This window comes from Myotis yumanensis, unplaced genomic scaffold (assembly GCF_028538775.1).
Source record: "Myotis yumanensis isolate MYYU_CA2020_CCGP unplaced genomic scaffold, mMyoYum1.0.hap1 SCAF_3, whole genome shotgun sequence".
NCBI lineage: Eukaryota > Metazoa > Chordata > Mammalia > Chiroptera > Vespertilionidae > Myotis > Myotis yumanensis.
The window spans coordinates 103,765,612-103,783,882 of record NW_027223754.1 but is presented as its reverse complement, the minus strand read 5'-3'; the positions used below and the strand labels follow the sequence as shown (position 1 = coordinate 103,783,882).

Here is an 18,271-nt window from a genome sequence, read left to right as displayed (position 1 = left end):
ATCCCCTATCCATCTTAAATTTTTCTTGCACATTGTCAAATATATTTTAAACTCTCAATAATATGAATAAATACCTTATTATTTTACATGACAATTTTATGATATGTTATAACAAATAGTATTGGTTTTCATGCACCAGGATACCAAATAATATTGACATGTTATGGTTTAGGTTATGGGGTGTTTCTTCATCATTAACTCAAGCAAGATCACTTCATTTCCTTGATTTAAGGAATCTAGCATAAGCTGTACATTTTTTTGTTCTACATGGTAATTTGTCAATCTCCCCTTTGGCTGTGAAAATTAAAAGGCAATATAGTGGGGGAAGAAAGAGATGATCTAAATAACATATATTTAGATATTACAAGACTGAGACACAAGGAGCTATATTCTGGTTGGTAAATGTGTTTCTTATGGTCTTGCAATTCTGAATCTATTTTATGTCTATGCTAAGGTTCAACATAGTTGTAGAAAAATGAGAGCCAGGTGTTCTTATTGTCAGGAAAAGAAGTTACAAATAAGCAAAGGTGAATAATAACATGAACACCAATGACACCCCAGTAGCAACAAGCACACCTAGCACCCAGATATTAATTTCTAAATACTTCCCATAAAATAAGCTGGGGCTTCATTGAAAAATGGTGATTTTAGTACTGAGGCAGGAAAAGACAATAAGAGCCTGGAGCATGTTGTAGTGTCAGAAAGTAAAAAAAGTTCTCAATAAATAAAAAGAATGAGACCATGTCAAAAGAACACAGATGACAACCTAAAAAAAGAACTCCTAATAACCAAAGCTGAAACTGTTTCAACAACAAAAGAAATAATAAAAGAATTATAACTCGAAAATAAAATAAATATCCACCAATTCATGATGATATAAATAAATTATTGTATAAGTAGGAGTAAGAAAAAAAATTTCTTTAAAGTAGAATTCCAAGTAATAAATGTAGAAGGGATGAGAAAAGTAGAAAATCATCATTGTTCCCAGTTGTAATTTGAGTACACTGAGTGAAGAATGATGTAATAGAACATCCTCTATGACCTTTTCATTCCTTCTGTTTTTTTAAAATGTTTTTTTCTTTATTGATTAAGGTATTACATATGTATCCTTATCGCCCCATTGCCTGCCCACCCTCCACTCATGCCCTCACCCCCCTGTTGTCTGTGTCCATTGGTTAGGCTTATATGCCTGCATACAAGTCCTTTAGTGGATCTCAACCCCTGACCCCACCCTCCCGTACCTTCCCGCTAAGGTTTGATGGTCTGATCGATGCCATCTGGATCTGTTTTTGTTGATCAGTTTATATTGTTCATTATATTCCACAAATAAGTGATATCATGTGATATTTATCTTTCTCTGACTGGCTTATTTCGCTTAGCATAATGCTGTCCAGTTCCATCCATGCTGTTGCAAATGGTAAGAATTCCTTCTTTTTTACAGCACCAGAGTAGTCCATTGTGTAGATGTACCACAGTTTTTTAATCCACTCATCCTCTGATGGGCAATTAGGCTGTTTCCAAATCTTAGGTATGGTAAATTGTGCCACTATGAACATAGGGGTGCATATATCCTTTCTGATCGGTATTTCCAGTTTATTGGGATATAATCCTAGAAGTGGGATCACTGGGTCAAATGGGAGTTTCATTTTTAGTTTTTTGAGGAAAATCCATACTGTTCTCCACAGTGGCTGCACCAGTTTGTATTCCCACCAGCAGTGCATGAGGGTTCATTTTTCTCCGAATCCTCACCAGCACTTGTCATTTGTTGATTTGTTGATGATAGCCATTCTGACAGGTGTGAGATGGTATCCCATTGTTGTTTTGATTTGCATCTCTCAGATGATTAGTGATTTTGACCATGTTTTCATATGTCTCTTGGCCTTCCTTATGTCTTCTTTCAAAAAATATCTATTTGGCTCTGTTGCCCATTTTTTGATTGGGTTGTTAATCTTCCTTTTGTTAAGTTGTATGAGTTCCCTATAAATGTTGGAGATTAAACCCTTATCAGTGATAACATTAGCAAATATGTTCTCCCATGCAGTGGGCTTTCTTGTTGTTTTGTTGATGGTTTCTTTTGCTGTGCAGAAGCTTTTTATTTTGATGTAGTCCCATCTGTTTATTTTCTCTTTAGTTTCCATTGCCCTAGAGAAGATGTATCGGTGAATATATTGCTTTGGCATATGTCTGAGATTTTGCTGCCTGTGGATTCCTCTAGTATTTTTATGGTTTCCCATCTGATGTTCAAGTCCTTTATCCATTTTGAGTTTATTTTTTGTGTACAGTTTAAGTTGGTGGTTTAGTTTCATTTTTTGCATGTATCTGTCCAATTTTCCCAACACCATTTATTGAAGAGACTGCCTTGACTCCATTGTATGTTCTTGCCTTCTTTGTCAAATATTAATTGAGCATAGTGGTTTGGGTAGATTTCTGGGTTCTCTATCCTATTCCATTGGTCTATATGTCTGTTCTTGTGCCAGTACCAGGCAGTTTTGAGAATAGTAGCATTGTAATACAGCTTGATATCTGGTATTGAGATCCCTCATACTTTGTTCTTCTTTCTCAAGATTGCTGCAGCTATTCGTGGTCTTTTTTTATTCCAGATGAATTTTTGGAAAGTGCGTTCTAGGTCTGTGAAATATGCTTTTGCTATTTTAATAGGGATTGCATTGTATCTGTAGATTGCTTTGGGTAGTATGCACATTTTAATGATGTTGATTCTACCAATCCATGAACACGGTATTTTTTTCCATCTGTTTATGTCTTCCTCTATCTCTTCTTTCAGTATCCTGTAGTTTTCTGAGTACAGGTCTTTTACCTCCTTAGTTAAGTTTATTCCTAGGTATCTTAATTTTTTTGGTGTGATGGTAAAAGGAACAAGACAGGGATGCCCACTCTCACCGCTCCTGTTTGACATAGTACTGGAAATACTAGCCATTCTGATTGAACAAGAAGAAAAAATAAAAGGCATTCAAATTGGAAAAGAAGAAGTAAAACTGTCCCTATTCACAGATATCATGATACTGTACATAGAAAACCCTAAAGATTCCATCAAAAAATTATTATACTTAAAAATGAATTCTTTGCCCTGACCAGTTTGGCTCAGTGGATGGAGTGTCGGCCTGCGGACTGAAGGGTCCCAGGGTCAATTCCAGTCAAGGGCACATACCTTGGTTGTGGGCACATCCCCAGTAGGGGCTGTGCAGGAGGCAGCTGATCGATGTTTCTCTCTCATCGTTGTTTCTAAACTCTCTATCCCTCTCCCTTCCTCTTTGTAAAAAGTCAAGAAAATATATTTAAAAAAAATAAATTCGTCAATGTAGCAGGATACAAAATTAATGCCAAGAAATCTATGGCATTTCTATACACCAATAGTGAAATTACAGAAAGAGAGACTAAAAAAAATCATTCCTTATGTTTTGTAAAAATTTCCCACTATCTTTCAGGGTATCTTACATACATCTTCTGCCCACTTTTTGAAATATTTGCATTGTAAATGGCAAAATTACAGATAATTCTGTAAATTATCTTCCCTACTCAAGAAAAACAATTTTAGAAAATATTTTTTGTTACACTCCACAGTAACAGTAAAATATGTACACATTTAGGGTATGTTGCCTTATTTATTGCACAAATGAGATGTGGACTACCTTTATGCTTAGACAAATGTCCTTCCAAATATTTTCAGTCAAAAGAAGAGATGATATAATGCTTGGTTAGTTGAAGTTTGTTGAAGTCACTCACTCACTAATAAAAATAATTTATTAGTATGCATTACTGTATCCATTTTATGTATTACTGTATACATAAATTTAAAATTTAATTTGTTAAATGATTTTATTTTTAGACTAGAGGCCTGGTGCAGAAAAATTTGTGCACTCGTGGGGGGTCCCTCAGCCCGGCCTATGCCCTCTTGCAGTCTGGGACTCCTCGGAGGATGTCCACCTGCTGGCTTAGGCCCACTTCCTGGGGAATTGGGCCCAAGCTGGCAGTCAGAAATCCCTCTGGCAGCCCGGCAGCCCTCAGGGGATGTCCACTTGCCAGCGGGGAGCAGGCCTAAGCTGCAGTCAGACATCCTTAGTGCTGCTGAGGAGGCAGGAGAAGCTCCCCCCACCACCGCTGTACTGGCAGTCATCAGCCTGGCTTGTGGCTGAGCAGACCTTCCCCTGTGGGAGCGCACTGACCACCAGGGGGCAGCTCTTGCATTGAGCGTCTGCCCCCTGGTGGTCAGTGTGTGCCATAGTGACCAGTCATTCCCAGTCATTCTGCTCTTAGGATCAGTTTGTATTTTATCCTTTTATTATATAGGATAGAGGCCTGGTGCATGGGTGGGGGCCAGTTGGTTTGCCCTGAAGGGTGTCCCGGATCAGGGTGGGGGTCCCGCTGGGGTGCCTGGCCAGCCTGGGGAGGGGCTGATGGCTGTTTGCAGCTGGTCACACCCCTTCAGGGTGATGATCCCCACTGGGGTGCCTGGCCAGCCTGGGTGAGGGGCTGATGGCTGTATGCAGGCTGGCCACACCCCCTTTAGGGTGGGGGGTCCCCACTGGAGTGCCTGGCCAGTCTGGGTGAGGGGCTGAGGGCTGTTTTCAGGCTGGCCAAGCCCTTCTGGCAACGGAAGCTCCAGCCTCTCCTTTTTTTTTTTTATTCTGGGATTTATTTACCTTCTATAATTGAAACTTTGTAGCCTTTAGAGGAGCTCAGAGCTGGCCATGGTGGGCAGGAGGGAAGCCTGCTACTCGCTCCAGCTCTGTGGCCACAGCCAGCTGAAAGCAGGTATCTGGGTTTTTTTACCTTCTATAATTGTAACTTTGTTGCTTTGAGTGGAGCTCAGAGCCCTCCACGGCAAGGGGGAAGCTTGGCTTCCTCTATCATTGGGTAAACCAAGCCTCCTGCTTGCTCCAGCTCTGTGGCTGCTGGCCGCCATCTTGGTTGGGTTAATTTGCATATAGTCACTCTGATTGGCTGGTGGGCGTGGCTTACGGCATAGGGAAGGTACGGTCAATTTGCATGTTTGTCTTTTATTAGTGTAGATTAGAAAAATCAAGGCATTAAATACAAGGGAAATAATCTTTTATGGGGCTTTTTATTTGAAATATAGACCATATGAAATTCATATTAATTTATATCACAAAGTCTAAAGTATTAATATTGTATTATAATTTTACTAGAGGCAAGAGTAGACCTTCCTTCCCCTGACTGCTGGCACCGGTTTCCCTCTGGCACTCGGGACTCGGGCTTTCCTGGCTGCCCCGACTTCATCTGGAAGGTTGTCTGGAAGGAGGTCTGGTCTAATTTGCATATTATGCTTTTTTATTATAGATGGTTTACATTGATTCATAATATAGTAATTATACTTATTTAGTGTACTGCTAGTTCTCTGCTATTCATATATTAACTGACTGGTAAAAATTTATTTTAAACAAATGTATATATCTTAGTTGCTCTTAAATCTATCTATCTATCTATCTATCTATCTATCTATCTATGTCTTAGCAAATACCTCTAGTATAAGTTATTCACTCATATTTCCATTAATTTCATGAGAAACAGTTATGTTTTCCAATCTGAGAACTGAAGATGATGAGCTAATTATTAAATACATGGGATGGTAGCAGATTATTAGAAATTTTTTCTCTCATAGACTATGGACCTAGCTGATTAATATATCTCCAATAGTATAGAAATTAATTTCATAAATTTATTCTAAATGTCTTGCATTAATAAACTATGTAGAGTTATTACATTTTTTATTATATACACCATGGGATATGTAGGTCAATATATATTTGTCTTAATAAAGGAATTTAAGCTTAATTTAAACAAATAACTGGAAGACCCTCTGAGGATATTGACTAGATGTAATTTCTTCCCAGCGCTCTAAAAGTCAAAGTGTAGAAAATCAATGAAGAGCAGTAAAGAGCAGGAGTGATCTTAAGGCAACGAAATGTGTTATCTAATTAGTGATGAACATGAATGTCCCTACCTTCTATCCAGGAAAACCATAGCCAATGGCATAGGCTTGGCGGAATCAACAGGAAAAGAAGACACTGTTGTTCTTGACTCTAGTCCAAGTGAAGAGACCTGAGAGTTGTATAATAAGTGGGAGTTCCCTGGTGCTCCAGTCCCCATGTGGGGACATGGCAGGATCTTCCATTCCTGCTGGCCAAAATACCACTATTCTTAGCCTTTTTGTACTGATAGGAGATGGGGTGGGGGCATGTTAAGTTGGGAAGGGCTCTGGCTTTTGGCACCATATGCTTGCTGCACCCCACTCCAGTATCAATGCCAGGTGGGGAGTTTGACTGAGGCAGTACACCTGTTAGACAGTAATGCAGGTGTCCTAAGATGAGCTCAGGAGGACAGAAACCTCCCACAGAGCAGGACAAAAGATAGATTGATTTTGACTTTCAGTAGAGTACAGAATGTAAAATGGGGACCTCATGATCTTTCTGACCTTTTATGTTTTAAGCAGGAGATGTCAGAATAGTTACCACAGGGGTAACTGGCTTCTGGCAGGCAAGAGTTTATAGTGACATAGCTTTTTACCCTTCAATGTAGATCCTTTCTATCATTATGAATTCACCAAACATTGGATTGTTCACCCACTAAATAAATAAACAAACAAACAATATTTTTTACAAATTACTTTTTTTTAGTTCACATCTTGAAATTGTGCCACTTAGAAATACAGTGAAATTGAATATAATCAGCACCAATTGAATACCTATATATCAGCCACTTTTGTATATCATAACACATAGGCATAGCAACAGCCCTGCATGTAGGCAGCATTATTTATCTTGACATATAGGGAGAATACATCTCCAAGAAGAGAATAACTAACCTGAGACTAAGTTGAAGAAGATTTCAAAAACCCAATAGTTTTGGCTCCAAAACTATTGTCTGTTTATAAGACACAAGTAGTAAAGCTAGTTATTTAAACTATGATAAGTGTAAAATTGCCTGAGTTACCTCAGACCAAAAGTTACTGGGTTATAAATTTAAGTTATTGAATAAAAATGCGCTTGCAGTAAAGTTGGGTTAATTCAACTCCTGAACTTTTAAAATTATAGGAAACAAAATGTTAGGGCTTAAACTGCAGAAGCATTTATTACCTGTATTCTAAGATTCAAGCACCCTGGTTCACTTACTATATTATTGCAACTCTTTAATACAAGGGTCTGAGATAGTTATGTTATCCCTATTTTATACATAAGGAAACATAACTTTGAGGTAAGTAATTCTGTCCAGAGCACAGTGGTTGAAAACATCAATTTGGGGGTACAAACTAGCTTTTGATGAGTACAAATCAAGGAGAAGTGGGGTAGTGGAGAACAAAGAGAGCAATGGGAGTCACATATATGTTGATAGAAGGAGATTATACTCTGAAGGATAAGCACACAATGCAATATACAAATGATAAATACATAATTGTACACCTGAAACTTATAAAATGTTCTTAACCAAAGTTACCCCAATAAATTTAATTTAAAAATTAGACAGTCAAGATGATTTCTAAAATTTGACAAAAGAAGAGGTAACATATGGTACAGTGTATTAGTCGGGGTTCTCCAGAGAAATAGAACCAAATATGAATATTTATTATAAGAAATTGACTCACACAATTATGGAGCTTAGAAGTCCTGAAATGTGCCACCTGCAAGCTGGATGCTTGTGAAAGCCAATGGTGTGAATTCTAGCATGAAGAGTTCAAAGACTGAGACTTAGAACTGCAGATGATATAAGACCCAGTCCAAGAGGAGAGAAGACCAATGTCTTGGCTCAAAGTTCAGGCAGAGAGAGAGAATTCAACCTTCCTTTGCTTTTTGTTTTATTCAAACTCTTAATGGATTAAGGGAATGTAACTTACCCTTTATTATTTGATTGATAGATGAAAATATTTCTTCACTTTCCCTCTAAATGTTCCATCAGTGCATGTAGCAAACCTATGAGGTTTTTAATATCATGGGACATTGGGATTTTAATTTTGAAATGAAAATGGAAAACTCACAATTAACACTCCGGTGTGGGGTGAATTTCCCGCCAAAATATAAGATGGCGCGGGCAATTATTTAGGTTTCCCGCGCAAAATCAGGGATTTTTATGATACCTATTACCCCAATGGGTATGAAACGGTTCGCATACGCAGGTAGGTATCTTTGTGAACGGCAAACAAACAAATATTTGGTAATACGCAGTTACAATCGGCCCGAGTTTACACGTTTCCCGCACTCCACCGCAAATCTATATGAACCGAGTTAAGACGGCTCCCGCGGAGTACGCGCAATTCACGGGAGCCGACTTAACTCGTTTCCCCCACTCCAAGTGTTAAAATTTCAACTCCTGGCTTCACTTTTATGATAATTTTAATAAATCAGTAATTGTTTACAAAGCTAATAAACTGTTTTACCGGAGATGATTTGGGCTCATTTCAATTAGAATTAGAGTTTAATTCCTCAATTCTTTTTAAGGCAACCGGATCCCCAAGAAGCAGAGAAAATTAACAGAAATCTAAGAACTATTTTTAATGGAGCCAGATCCAGAATGGAGGATTGTACTATAAAATCCATAGTTCTTTCTTGTTTCTTAAATCAATACTTGAGAAATTAATTTATGCCAAGTCCTAGAATAACAGGAGAACTTTGACCTAAAGAAAGTTAATTTTATTTAGTTAAAACTTAAATGATGATTTTATGGAAAATAAACTTTTCTACTTATATGAATACTAGAGGCCCGTTGCAGGAAGATTCCTGCAAGAATAGGGCTTCCAGCGGCTGGAGCGAAGCAGAGAGGGGAGCGAAACTCGCTGAGGCGGGCTTCGCTCCCACTCCCAGCCACTCCTTCTGGGTTTCCCCTCCTGCTCCCAGCCACTCCTGCTGGGTTTCTCCTCTGGCTCCCAGGTGCTGTGGCAGGTTTCCCCTCCTGCTCCCAGCCACTCCTGCTGGGTTTTCCCACCTGCTCCCAACCACTCCTGCTGGGTTTCCCCTCCCGCTCCCAGGCACTGCCCCTTCCCCTCGAAGCTGCTGCCCCTCCAGCTCGCAGCCACTGTGGCTGGGCTTGCCCTCCCACCTCCCGCCTCCCACCTCCGCAGCCTTGGTTCCGTTTCTGTCCTCAAGGCCTCTACTTAGCTCCCTTCTGTACCGCTTGGCCTCCATGTTGTCCTCAATCTTCTCTCGCAACTGGTATCTGCAAATTAACCGCCATCTTTTAGCTTCTATAATTGAAACATTGTATCTTTTGGAGCTGTTGCTTCAGGAGCTCAAGCCAGGCTGTGGCAGGCAGGGAACCTTGGCTTCCTCTGTCACTGGAGCAAGCAAGCCTCATGTTGGCTTCAGCTGCCTGGCTGCCAGCTGCCATCTTGGCTGACAGTTAATTTGCATATCTCGCTGATTAGCCAATGGGAAGGGTAGCGAAGTTATGGCTAATTACCATGTTTCTCTATTATTAGATAGGATTCTTATAATATCTCTTTAAACATTTAAAGGCATAGATGGAGCTAACTGAATTTAAAAGAAAATGCAAAATGCCTGATAATAATAATATATTTTAAGTGTAGTCTTAAATATCTCAATGTGAATATACTAAAGAGATAAACTTCTGGGATTAATTTTAAAATCATCATACAATTTTATATCACTAAAATTATCACAATATCATAGGTTTAATAACTATATAGAATAAAAAACTCTCTGGAAAGTGCATCATGACATTCTTTTGAGTTTAAAAAAATATTATTTTTCCAAACAACTAGTTTAGCATTGGTGGATTTAGCAAAGTGAGAGTTCTGAAGAGTCTTGATAAGTAAAGCTTTGCTTAATAAGGGATCTATCTGTTTGACCAGGTGATTAGATGTTATCTCAGATAAACTGATATGCTGGAATTTCTTAATGTGAACAGTGAAATATTTATTAGTTTACAAACTTCCCTGGGAAAAGTTTTTCTAGAACAAAAATTAATGTTCACACAGATTCCTAATGATGTATGTAGTTGCAGTTCCCATAGGTGATATGATATTTGTCCCTCATTTAAAATTTTTCTATATGAAAGAGTCATTCTTACATATCCTATGTTGCACTATGAAGTCCTTCAATATGAGGTTTTATAACTTTCATAACTATGAAAATTTTTGGTCATTTCTACTAAAATACTCTTACATTCCATTATTTTATGTTATATTTATGTAATCTCTTTAATATAGATTTTCACCCTATTATATCTATTTTTTCTCTTAACTTTTTTATTTAAAAAACTGGGGGAATCTTATGACTTGAACTTTCAATTCACTGATTCATTTGGTTGTCATTCTACCAGTGTTTTCCGTTACTTCTTAATAATTTCTTATTCCCCAGTTTTTCTTCTGTCCTCTTTTATAATTGTGTACATATTAATATTCATAGTTTTATCAATATTTGGTAAATTAACTCTCCTGCTCCTATTAAAAGGTATTGAAATTGCTTTCCCAGTCTTGTATTTTTCCCTCTTTGCTCCTTTTCCTCTGGAAGCATCAGCCATGTGACTAAAGCCATATGCCCTTTTGATGATTTTAGGTAGGAGAGGTGAGAAGCATATTCCAAAACTGAGAGCTGTACATGTGTTGATATACACGTTACAGTTGTAATTCTTCATATGATAACAAAAGCTTGGGGATAAAGATATGTAGAAAATAAAAGTAGGTAAAAAATGAAAGCATTTGTACAGACTGTTTGATAGCTTAGTAACTATTGACTGGATGTTCAGTCATTTCACTCAGCAGGCTGACAGATGCTAAACAAATTTTAGGCAAGTGATTAAAGCAATTTTACCCTACTTATTTTATTATTTTATCTAACATGACAGTGGAATAACTATAAAGGCATAGTAATCAATTCATTGATTCATGAACTTTTAGGCACTTACTATTTGGTTAGCACTGTGGATGAAAAATTGTATGTCACAATTACATGTATAGTAAGAAATATTCTAAATTTAAGAGATCCACAAAATGTATTAAGATGATTTAAAAAGGTCATTTAACCCTGCCTTAAGAGGAAGAAAAGAGAAATACTTACAGACAATGATACTTCACAGAGGGTTTAAAAACATGGAAGGAATTTCTAGGGTGTTAAGGGATAGAAGGTTACTCTGGTTTAAAGAACAGTATAAGAAAATGCTGAGAATGCATCCCAACATGGTGGCCATCAGGATGGAAGTGAGGGAGAGAGTGAGTGAGCAAAGGAGTGAGAGGGGAGTGTTTGGACATGTGTGGTGTGTGTGTGTGTGTGTGTGTGTGTGTGTGTAAGGGAAGTTAGATCTCACAGGAGTCTCAGGGACTGGCAGATCAGGTTCTCCTGAATGGGGAGCCTCTGCTATCTCCACAGGAATTCCCAGGCCAGGCACAGCTCTGGTGAAGACACCATGCCATCTTGAAGGGGGGAGCAGCAGAAGCCAGGAGCACAGCCACACCAACACCAAGACTGGCTTCAGACACAAACCCACACAGTGAGTAGCTTGCCAGACATAACTTGCAAGGGACCACCACCCCACCCCTGCAGAGTGGCGCACTACCTTGCTGAGGGCTCCCAGATGACTACAGTGAGTGCATGACAGAGAGTTCTACCATAATGCCCCTCCCATGCTCCAGGACCCTGTACTCCAGGACCTCACACTGTTAGTACATGCCAGAGGGACCCTTCTCCCCTCCCAACACAAGCCCCAGGACCATGCTGCGAGTTCACAACCCAGCGCATTGCCCAGCTAAGACCACGGGATGGCACAGCAAGTGCCCACCAGAGGGACCTAGAATGCCACCCTGCTGAGGGTGCTAGGGCCGCACAATGAATTGCATGCCAGAGGCTCTAGGACCTCATAGGGAGTCACATACCAGAGGAACTGTGCACATGTCCTATTGACCTTGAGCATAGCAACAGAAAACTGAGGGAAAAGATCTATGGGGGGAGGGAATACAACTCAGAGCAGAGACAATAAAGGTGTGAAACTCAAAGTAGACCCAGACTCTGGCTAAGGAGTCCTGGACCTATGGACTGATAGAGCCTTCAACCTCTAGAACTCATTCAGGTTGCCCAGAGCCAGAAAGAGACAGCAAATCACATTGCATAAAAACAAATACAAAAAGATAGCAAAAATGAGGAGACAAAAAAACAATCCCAAGAGAAAAGAAAAGGAGGAATTGCCTGGAAAGGAACTAAATGAAATGGAGTCAAGCAATTTGTCAGAGAAAGAATTCAGAGTAATGGTTAGAAGGATGCTCAAATGTCTGGATGAGAAATTCACCAACATGTGTTAGAAACAAGAACGAAATGAAGAATGACATAGCAGCAATAAAGAACACAATGGAAGGATTCAACAGTAGACTAGTAGAAGCTAATGACAAAATCAGCGAGTTAGAAGACAGGGTAGAAAAAACACTTAATCTGAACAGCAATTGGGGGAAAAAAGTTAAAAAGCAGGAGAAGAGTTTTAGGGAGCTTTGGGAATAGATGAAACAAAGCAACATCCACATAACAGGGGTGCCAGAATGAGAAGAAGCTGAGCAAGGAATAGAAAACCTTTTGAAGGAAAAAAATGAAGGAAATCTTCCCTGACGTGGGAAAGAAAAATGTCACACAAGCACAGAGAGTCCCAAAAAAGATGAACCTCAAAACACCCACACCAAGACGTGTCATAATTAAAATGGCAAATGCTAATAACAAAGAAAGTATCTTATGGGCAGCAAGAGAGAGACAGAAAGTTACCTACAAGGGATCTCCCATTAGACTGTCAAGTGCTTTCTCAACAGAAACACATCAGGGCTGAAAGGGAAGGGAATGAAATATACAAAGTAATGAAAAGCAAGGGACAAAATCTAAGAATACTCTATCCCAGAGGTCACCAACTGGTGATCTGCAGACCACTGGTGGCCTGTGAGGTCTGAAAGGTTGGTGACCACTGATCTATCCAGTAAGGCTTTCATTTGAAACCAAAGGTGAAATCAGAAGCTTTGCAGGAAACAACAGACTAAGGGGGTTTATTACCACCAAACCATAAATGGAAGAAATTCTAAAGGTACTGTTCTGAGAAGAAGGAATAGAAAGACAGGGAGAAAAACAGATACAAAGAATAAAAACAGCAACAAACAAGTACCATTCAATAATAACCTTAAACATAAATGGTTTAAATGCTCCAATCAAAAGATATAGGGTGGCTGAATAGATAAGAACACATGACCCATATGCTATCTACAAGAGACCCAACTCAGAACAAAGGACTCACACAGACTGAAAATGAAGGGATGGAATTTTTTTTTCAGGCAAATGGAAATGAAAAAAAAAAAAAAAAAGCTGGGGTAGCAATACTTATACCTGACAAAATAGATTTACAAGTGAAGGTCATAACAAGAAATAAGGAAGGCTACTTCATAATACTAAAGGAAACAATTCAACAAGAGGATATAACTCTGGTAAACACATATGCACCCAATACAGGAGCACCCAAATACATAAAAAAATCTGGAAGAAGTCAAGGGAGAGTTTGACAACAATACAATGACAGTAGGGAACTTTAATACCCCATTGACATCACTGGATAAATCTTGTAGACAATAAATCAACAAGGAAACAGCAATCCTAAATGACTCACTAGATCAGATAAAACTAATTGACATCTTCAGAACATTTCACCCCAAAGCTATAGAATATATATTCTTCTCAAGTGCACACAGGACATTTTCAAAGATAGACCACATATTGGGACACAGACCAAGTCTCATCAAATTCAAGAAGATTGAAATCATATCAAGCATCTCCTCACATCACCATTGCATAAAATTAGAAATCAACTATAATAAAACAATTAAACGCATAGAGACTATATAGCATGCTGTTAAACAATGAATGGGTTACCAAAGAGATAAAAGAATAAATAAAAAAAAAACATTCTGGAAAGAAAAATGACAATGAAAACACAACAAGCCAAAATCTATGGGACACGGTGAAAGTAAACCTGAGAGGGAGGTTCATAGCACTACAGGCATACCTAAAAAAATCAAGAAAAGCTGGTAATAAGTTATCTAACCTTACAAGTTAAAGAATTAGAAAGAGAGTAATAAGAAAAGCCCAGAGTAAGTAAAAGGAAGGAAGTAATAAAGATCAGAGCAGAAATAAATGACAGAGACAAAAAAAAAAAAAAAGATCAATAGAACCAAGAGCTGGTTCTTTGAAAAGATAAACAAGATTGGAGAACTTGTAGCCAGTCTTACCAAGAAACAAAGAGAAGGCCCAAATTTTATAAAAAATCAGAAATGAAAGGGGTGAACTAACAGCTGAACCCACAGAAATACAAAGGATTGTAAAAAAAAAAACAAAAAAACTATGAACAACTCTATTCCAATAAACTGGACAACCTTGACCAAATGGACATATTCCTAGAAAAATATAGCCTTCCAAACTTAATTAAGAAGAATCAGAAAATCTGAATAGGCCAATAACTACTGATGAAATTGAAGAGGTAATCAAAAAACTTCCAGCAAACAAGAGACCTGCTCTGGATGGCATCACAGGGGAATTTCACCAAAAATTCAGAGAATAACTAACACCTGTCCTTCTCAGTCTATTCCAAAAAATTCAAGAGACAGGAACACTCCCAAGCTCTTTCTATGAAGCCAGCATTACCCTAATACCAAAATCAGATAAAGACACAACAAAGAAAGAGAATTACAGGCCAATATCCCTGATGAACAAAGATGATAAAATCCTCAACAAATATTAGCAAATAGCATACATCAATACATTTAAAAGATCATACACCATGACCAAGTGTGGTGTTTATTTTGGGAAGGCATAGCTAGTACAATATCTGTAAATCAATACACGTGATACATCGCATAAACAAATTGAAAGACAAAAATCACCCGATCATATTAATTGATGCAGAAAAAGCATTTGACAAAATCCAACACTCTTTTTTGGGGGGTGGGAGGGGAATTTATTTATTTTTTTACTAATTCTTTAGTGTTGAAAGTATTACATATGTTCCCCTTTTCCCCCCATTGACCCCCTCCAGCCTGCCCCTGCCCCCAGGCCCTCACTGCCCCATTATCTGTGTCAATGAGCCATGCATATATGTATACAAGTTCTTTTGTTTGCTTACCACATACCCTCCCCCTCCTTCCCTCCAAGATTCCCCACTCTGTCCATGCTTCCATGTCTCTGGATCCAGTCCGTTCATCAGATTATTTTGTTACTTAGATTCCACATATGAGTGAGATCATGTGATACTTGTCTTTCTCTGACTGGCTTATCTCCCTTAGCATGATACACTCCAGGTCCCTCAATACTGTCTCAAAGGGTAAGAGATTCTTCTTTTTTATTGCTGCACTAGAGGCCCAGTGCACGAAATCCATGCACTGGGGGGGGGGGGTACCCCAGCCTGGCCTGTGCCCTCTCACAGTGCGGGAGCCCCTCAATTGATTGCCCCAAAGAGGTAGGCTGCTATGGACATAGGTGTGTATACATTCTTTCTGATTGGTATTCCAGGTTTCTTAAGATATATTCCTAAAAGTGGGATCACTGGGTCAAATGGCATTTCCATATTTAATTTTTTGAGGAAACTCCATATTGTTTTCCAAAATGGGTGCACCAGTAGTGTACTTGGATCCCCTTTTGTCCACATCCTCACCAGCACTTGGCATTTGTTGATTTGTTGGTGAAAGCCATTCTGACAAGTGTGAGGTAATACCTCATTGTCATTTTAATTTGCATCTCTCTGATGATCAGTGACTTTGGAGCATTTTTTCATGTGTCTCTTGGTCATTTGTATTTCCTCTTTGGAGAAGTGTCTATTTAGGTCCTTTTCCCATTTTTTAATTGGATTGTTTGTCTTCCTTCTGTTAAGATGTATGAGTTCCTTATATATTTTGGATATTAACCCTTTATCATTAAATTATGGACAAATATTTTCTCCCTTACAGTGACTACCTTTTTGTTTTGTTGATGGCTTATTTGCTGTGCAGAAACTCTTTATTTTGATGTAGTCCTATTTATTTATTTTCTCCTTAGTTTCCTTGGTCCTAGGTCATGTATCTATAAACATATTGCTAAGAAAGTTGTCTGAGATTTTGCTGCCTATGGTTTTTTCTAGGATTTTTATGGTTTCACGACTCACATTGAAGTCTTTTATCCATTTTTATTTTATTCTTGTGTATGTTGTAAGTTGGTGGTCTAGATTCTTTCTTTTTGCATGTGCATATTCAATTTTCCCAACACCATTTATTGAAGAGACTGTATTGACTCCATTATATGATCTTGCCTCCTTTGTCAAATACTAATTTAGCATAATGGCTTGGGTCAATTTGTGGGTTCTCTGTTCTGTTCCATTGATCTATATGCTTGTTCTTGTGCAGTACCAAGCTTTGTAGTATAACTTGGAATCTGGTATTGTGATTCCTCCAACTTTGTTCTTTTTTCTCAAGATTGCTGCAGCTATTCTGGGTCTTTTTGGTTCCATATAAACTTTTGGAGTATTTGCTATAGATCTGTGAAATATGCTATTGGTATTTTAATAGGGATTGCATCGAGTCTGTAAATTGCCTCAGGTAGTATGGATATTTTAATTATGTTGATTCTACCAATCCATGAACATCGTATATTCTTCCACTTATTTATATCTTCCTCTATCTCTTTTTTCAACACCCTCTAGTTTTCCAAGTACAGGTCTTTTGCCTCTGTGGTTAAGTTTATTCCTAAGTATCTTATTTTTTTTGTTGCAATGGTAAATGTAATTGCTTGTTTAGTTTCTCCTTCTGAGAATTCATTATTGGTTTATGAAAAATCTATCGATTTTGGGGTGTTGATTTTGCTTCCTGCTACATTGCCAAATTCATTTATTAAATATAGTAGCTTTATGGTGGAGTCTTTAGGGTTTCTATATACAATATCATGTCATCTGCAAATAATAAGAGTTTTACTTCCTCCTTTCCAATTTGGATGACCTTTATTTCTTCTTCTTTTCTGATCACTGTGGCTAAGACTTCCAGTACTATGTTGACTAAGAGTGGTAAAAGCCAACATCCCTGTATTGTTCCTGTTCTTAGGGGAAATGGTTTTACTTTTTGCCCAGTGAGTATGATGTTTGCTGTAGGTTTGTCATATATGACCTTTATCATCTTGAGATGCTCCCTGTATTCTCACTTTGCTGAGAGTCTTTATTAAAAATTGGTGTTGTATTTTATTGAATGCTTTCTCTGAATCAGTTGATATGATCTTGTGATTTTTGTCTTTCAATTTGTTTATGAAATGTATCATGTTTGTTGATTTGCAAATATTGCACGAGCCTTGCATCCCTGGAATAAATACCACTTGGTCATGATGTATGATATTTTTAATATATTGCTGGATCTTATTTGCTAGTATTTTTTTGAGGATTATAGCATCTATGTTCATCAAGGATATTGGCCTCTAATTCTCTTTCTTTGTGATGTCTTTATGTGGTTTTGGAATTAGGTTAATGCTGGCCTCATAAAAAGAGCTTGGAAGGGTTCCTTCCTCTTTGATTTTTTGGAATAGTTTGAGGAGTATATGTGTTAGTTCTTTGAATGTTTGGTGAAACTTCCCTGTGAAGCCATCCGGACCTGGGATTTTGTTTGCTGGAAGTGTTTTGATTACTTCTATTTTATCAGTTGTTATTGGCCTATTCAGGTTTTCTGATTCATCCTGATTCAGTTTTGGGAGATTGTGTTTTTCTAGGAATTTGTCCATTTCATCCTCATTGTCCAGTTTGTTGGCATATAATTGTTCATACTATTTCCTTAACAATCCTTTGTATTTCTGTGGTGTCAGTGGTTGCTTCTCCACTTTAGTTTCTGATTTTATTTATTTGTGCTCTTTCTCTTTGTTTCTTGATGATTCTGGCTAACAATTAATCGATCTTGTTTATCTTTTCAAAGAACCAGCTCTTGGTTTCATTTATTTTTTTTTGTATTATTGTTTTAGTCTCTATGTCATTTATTTCTGCTCTAATATTTTTTATTTTCTTCCTCTTACTTACTCTGGGCTTTTCTTGTTCTCTTTCTAGTTCTTTAAGTTGTAGGGTTTAATTTTTATTTATGATTTTTCTTTTTTTTTTTTATTTAGGTATGCCTATAGTGCTATGACCTTCCTTCTCAGGACTTCTTTTGCTGGGTACTAGAGATTTTGAGTTGTGTGTTCATTTTCATTTGATTCCAGTAAGTTTTTAATTTTTTTATTGAACTTCTGGTAACCTATTCATTGTTTAATAAGATGTGATTTAGTCTCTATGTGCT

General features: G+C 37.9%; 1 protein-coding gene across 2 annotated transcripts in view; it reads left to right on the top strand.

Annotated features, from left to right (window-relative positions):
• TRPC4 (transient receptor potential cation channel subfamily C member 4) overlaps positions 1-18,271 on the top strand; it is a 362,390-nt gene that overhangs the window by 59,650 nt on the left and 284,469 nt on the right. The window contains exon 2 of one of the 2 annotated variants that reach the window (XM_070409233.1): positions 5,166-5,278. The exons of the other annotated variant lie outside the window; for it this stretch is intronic. The gene's annotated coding sequence lies outside the window, so the exon portion shown is untranslated. The remainder of the gene's footprint in view (positions 1-5,165; positions 5,279-18,271) is intronic. 2 annotated transcript variants of the gene reach the window in all.